This window comes from Phoca vitulina, unplaced genomic scaffold (genome assembly GCF_004348235.1).
Source record: "Phoca vitulina isolate PV1807 unplaced genomic scaffold, GSC_HSeal_1.0 scaffold27, whole genome shotgun sequence".
Lineage (NCBI taxonomy): Eukaryota > Metazoa > Chordata > Mammalia > Carnivora > Phocidae > Phoca > Phoca vitulina.
This window is the reverse complement of record NW_022589730.1, coordinates 23707349-23713146: the sequence shown is the minus strand read 5'-3', so window position 1 is coordinate 23713146 and position 5798 is coordinate 23707349.

Here is a 5798-nt window from a genome sequence, read left to right as displayed (position 1 = left end):
CGTTTGCAGTTTTCAGAATGTTTATGGCAGGCTGCCATGTTATGTCTTTATTTTGTGCTGTTTTAAAAACTGTAATTGTCCTAATATTCTTTTGATCTCAAGCATAGCAGGGAATTCTGTGAAAAGAAAACAAAGAATAAAAAAAAAGACCATTCTTGTGTAATTTCTTTGAAATAGTTTGGAATAGTTTTTGGTGTTTTATCTTAATACAGACAGTGTTTTTGTTTGTATTTCAAAACACAAAAGTATCTGTAAAATGTATTGTCTGTTCTTAAACGTACGATTTGATGTAATCTTATATGAATTTATAATATATGTGTTTATATTTGCTCATTATATAAAAGATTTTGAGAAATCTTTGTAATACTACAAGATAATGTGACAAATATGAAGCTTACGTTTTCAGTTGAATAAATGTTTTCCTTTAAACAAAAATGGGAGAAGAGGGAGGTCACTGACTTTTTTTCTACTGCTCTGGTGTTTCTTTTTCATATTTAAAGTTAGCTTTTACTAAACACAGAGTATCACATTCATACATTCCCTGTTTCTTGGCACCACAGCCAAAGGAAGACAACAATATTTACAACCATTATCAAAGTCAGGAAGCAGGGAGGTAGAGACAGCTGCTGACTAGAACCTCTCAGAGCTCAGGGAGATTCTATTTCCTTCCCTAGTGGCTATTACTATCCAGTCTGTGCTGCTATAAGGGACCCACTGTAGCCCTTCTAGTTCCCTCTATTAAAAGAAACAGGCTTTTACTGGAGGCAGGTGCCCTGGTGGTGTGGGAAATCTTAGTGTTGAGGAAATAGGAGCCTCTCCTCTGCTTACTGGCTTCGGCACAGGAAGAGAATGGGAAAATGCCTGGGCTAATGAGCTTCATTTTCATGGCTTTTTAAAAAAAATTATGAACTATAGAATCACTTTTGATTGAGGCAAAAGAACCCTACTGTTACTGGAAAAGACATACTTTTTAGGCAAAGTTTTCACTGGTAGGATGGTGATGGTGGACATGCATTTTCCTTCCATGTGTTAAGCTAGGAAGCCCAAGAAAATGTTACCCGGGCAGCTGACAGTGCATTCAGAGAGCCCTCAAGGACCAGTGGCAGAACCGCACAGATATCACAGGATCATCGGTCTGAATCCAGCTCAGAGGGGTTGGCATGGCCAAACTCCTTCTGCACCCCCAAAGGGGATTTGCTCCACATCTCTGGTCTGCCATTGCCTCCTTCCTTTTCTCTGAGGCTGTCCTATTCTTCAGAGCCTCTGGAATCTTCATTTCCGGCGCCGTTCGCCTCCTCTGGGCCCTCATTGTGCCAGTTATTCTCACTGTTCTCATCATTTTCATCTTCATAAATGTCCTCTGGTTGCTAGCCATCACTCCTGGCTGTAGGACTGCACAGAGGAAGTCCTTGACCCATCCTGGAGTGGCCACCTCCACGTAGTAAATGTCATACACTTGGATGTCCTTCTGTTCCTCCTGGTGCCCGACTCTTGATCCATCCTCGGATACAGTCAGCTGCTCCTGGGTCAACTCTGTGAAATTGCAGAGGACTACATCTGGGTCAGATGTTTTGCAGGAGCTGTTGGAGGTGGCCTCTGGGTCTCCCTACTTGTGGACCAGGTCAACAGCTGGAAGCATGCATCCTTAGAGGCTTCTGGGTTTCCCGTGCATCCTCAGACTCCAGGCCACTGGAGGGAATCCCCAGGATCAGTGGCTAGAGACCACCCTGCAGTGGCCTTCCAGCCAGATCTCCTGAGCCAAAGCACAGAGGTCAGGCCGGATATGCTGCTGGGTGCCCGAAGTAGTGCAGGGTGGCTCACAGGAGAGGTTGCACTGGCTGAGTGCACCAGGGCCCCCACCTGGAAGGCATTATTCTCCACTGCTCTCTCCAGATCCTTGCGGGGCGTCTTTTGGGCCACTACTGGATTGCGAGGCTCCAAGGTCTTAACAAGTGAAGACAAGAGCTTTGGCAGGCTCCCCACTGCTCTTTGGCTTCATGCAGGGTACACCTGTCCTGCCTGCCTCCAGGGGGGCCGTCACCAAGCCTCTTATTGCTGTAGTATTTTAAGATTACAAGTTGAGCCTTGAACAATGGGGATTTGAACTGCATCAGCCCACTTAAACATGATTATTTTTTTTTAAGATTTATTTGACACAGACAGAGAGAGAGAACAAGCAGGAGGAACAGCAGAGGGAGAGGGAGAAGCAGGCTTCCTGCTGAGCAGGGAGCCCGATGTGGGGCTCAATCCCAGGACCCCGAATTCATGACCTGAGCCAAAGGCAGACACTTGACCAACTGAGCCACCCAGGTGCCCCTAAACATGATTTTTTAAAATAAATACAGTATAGAACTGTAAATGTATTTTCTTTTCCTTATGATTTTCTTAAGAACATTTTCTTTTCTCTAGCTTCCTTTGTTGTAAGAATACCATATATAATACATATAACATACAGAATATATGTTAACCAACTGTTTATGTTATCCATAAGGATGTTGGCCAAGAGCAGGCTATTAGGAGTTAAGTTTTGGGGGAATCAAAAATGATATGTGGATTTTCAACTTCACATAAGGATTGGTGCTGCTAGTCACTGTGTTGCTCAAGGGTCGACTGTACTTACAACTCTTCCTTAACAAGGTACTGATCTTTTTTTTTTAAGATTTTATTTATTTCTTTGACAGAGAGAGACACAGCGAGAGAGGGAACACAAGCAGGGGGAGTGGGAGAGGGAGAAGCAGGCTTCCCGCTGAGCAGGGAGCCCAATGCGGGGATCGATCCCAGGACCCTGGGATCATGACCTGAGCCGAAGGCAGACGCTTAACTGACTGAGCCACCCAGGCGCCCCACAAGATACTGATCTTAATCTCAGCACTGTACAAGCAGCTGCCTCAATCCATCAGGAAGAATCTCTGGGCCAGACTCGTCCTTTTAGGGTGTTTGGAACATGTCAAGAATTATACAATTTGTCAGAGTGAGCAACACAAGAAGAGCCAGCTAAAACTTGCATGGATTGTGTAAAAACAACACAAATAAGAACTGCAGACGTGAAAAGCTTTACCCAATTGCTGAGCAAAACAGCCACCAGCATGCGTATTACCAAAAACCAGATCTAGTCACTAATTACATTCTGAGATCCTGCAGACTCTTTGCTAGCTGGCTTTAATATGTCCCTCTCTCTGGCAGTGGGAACAATGTAGGTGGTTCTTGCTAGGAAGACAGTTGCAACTTAATCTTTCCTTCTTGTCTTAGAGAGGAAAAAAGGGCCCCTGTAATGTTTTCCTCTTCTTAATAAATTGAATTTTTAAAACATGCCATTTGTCTTTCTTGTGATTTTATCCTTTTGGTTCATTCACTCTCAATTATGTCTGAAAATGTGAGCATCCTCATCTCTGCAGTGATAGCCTCACCTCTCTGGTTGCTGCATCCAGGCCTTACAAGACCACGACTTGGTCCCACAGATGTCCCAGGTTCTCCTTTACTGACTTTCTGAGACGGCAGACAAGCCCTTCTCAACTTGACCCCAACTCACATTTCGTCTGCCTAGCTCTTTACCCGCCCTCCCTGATCAGTATATGAGCTGTACTCACATTGAAAGTAACACTGAAAATCCTTGTTGTGTCTCTAAAACTGCTGCCCTTTGTTTCCAAAGAGGGGAGCACTATCCCAACGTCAAAACTAAATGTATTTTTAGCTCTATTTATTTTAGTTTACATACAATAAAATTCATTCCTTTTACTCTACAATTCCATGAATTTTAACAAAAGCACAGCTGCAGGTTATGAATCAAGATACAGAGCTCTCTCATCACCTCCCAGAAAGTTCCCTTGTGTCACCCCATTGTAGTCAACCTCTTCCCACACCCTCCCCACCTGGAAACCACTGATCTGTTTTCTGCTCCTATAATTTTGCCTTTTCCAAAATGTCTTATAAAAGGCAATTTTGGGGTGCCCGGGTGGCTCAGTTGGTCAAGTGTCTGCCTTCAGCTCAGGTCATGATCTCAGGGTCCTGGGATCGAGCCCCGCCTCAGGCTCCCTGCTCAGCCAGGAGTCTGCTTCTCTCTCTCTCTCTCTTTGCCCCTCCCCCCTGCTCATTCTCTCTCCCTTTCTCTCAAATGAATAAAATCTTTAAAAAAATGTACAATTCAATGGTTTTTAGTATATTCACAGAATTGTGCAAAGATTACCACAATCAATTTAGGACTTTTTCATCACCTCAAAAAAGAAACTCTGAATCCATTAGCAGACACTCCTCACTTCCCCCCAACTTCTCCAGCCATAGGCAATCAAAATCTACTTTTTGTTTCTATAAATTTGGTTAGACTAGACACTTCATATTGATGGAATCATACAATATGTAGTATTTTGTGACTGGTTTCTTAGCATAATTTCAAGATTCATTCATGTGGTTGCATATATCAGTATTTCATTCCTTTTTATGGCCAAATAATATTCCAGTGTTTGGATATAATACATTTCATCTATCCATTTGTTGATGGACATTTGGGATGTTTCCACTTTTTTGGCAATTATTGCTGCTATGAACATTTGTGGACAAGTTTTTGCATGGACATGTGTTTTCATTACTATTGGGAATTACTACCTGGGAATGGAATTGCTGGATCATATGGTAACTCTATATTTATTTTTTTTTTAAGATTTTATTTATTTATTTGACAGAGAGAGACATAGCGAGAGAGGGAACACAAGCAGGGGGAGAGGGAGAGGGAGAAGCAGGCTTCCCACCGAGCAGGGAGCCTGATGCAGGGCTGGATCCCAGGACCGAAGGCAGATGCTTAATGACTGAGCCACCCAGGTGCCCCGGTAACTCTACATTTAATCATCTGATGAACTTCAAGGCTGTTCTCCAAAGTGGCTGCATCATTTTACATTCCCACCAGTAATGCATGGAATAATTGTGACCACCTGGATCTTCCATTGAGCTGTACACAGTGCAGGGGCTAAACCAATATCTCTGCGATTGCAGAAGTGTGAATGGAGTAGTGTCTGGAGAATTGTACTGGCTAGGCAGAAACAAAGGAATTAGGGTGCTTATAACAACAGTCTACAGTGGAATGCAGAACCTAGCAATATTCTAGGGTGAGCAGCATTCCCTTGGTCTCCTACACAACCACAGTCCTTCCAGTCCTCCATCCTTCCTCCAATTTCCAGGTCTGAGGGTCGGTTCAGCCAGGCAGCAAGTAGAGTTGAACTGGTCACATAAAACAGTGGTAGAAGACTGAGAGAAGACTGAGAAACAAAGGCATGACTCCCACAGCTCCATCAGAATCCACAGGCCACGCACCACGAGATGTATAACTAGTTCCATATCTCAAGCTGGTTAACGGCCAGCTCTGCGCCTAGATCTCTGTTTCCCAACCCTGTGTCCTCCTTGGGACATACACACCCCATCACAAGGCGACAGCCCTCCCGGGTGTCGGTGTCGTGGAGACTGAAGGGCCTTCAAGATCCCAAATGATGATTTTCTAGACATAATTTATATATTAAACCTGCCTCGTGGGGGATATTTCCTGCTGTTGGGTTAAGTGGTGAACTCATCTGTCAAATCCCCTTGCTATACCAGAGCATGCTCCCCTCTTAACAGGAGACCTGACTGCGGTCCAGTTGGGCTGGGTTAGCCTGGGGGCGGGGAAAGCCGGAGAAATCTCAGGATCTGGCAGGAATGAGGTAAGAGACCGGAAGTGGGCTCTGTCACCATGGGAACCGAAGACCCACAACTTCCCATGGAATCAAATTACTGAGTCTGCGCAGTCCTGGCCTCATCATTGGCCACGCCCCCAG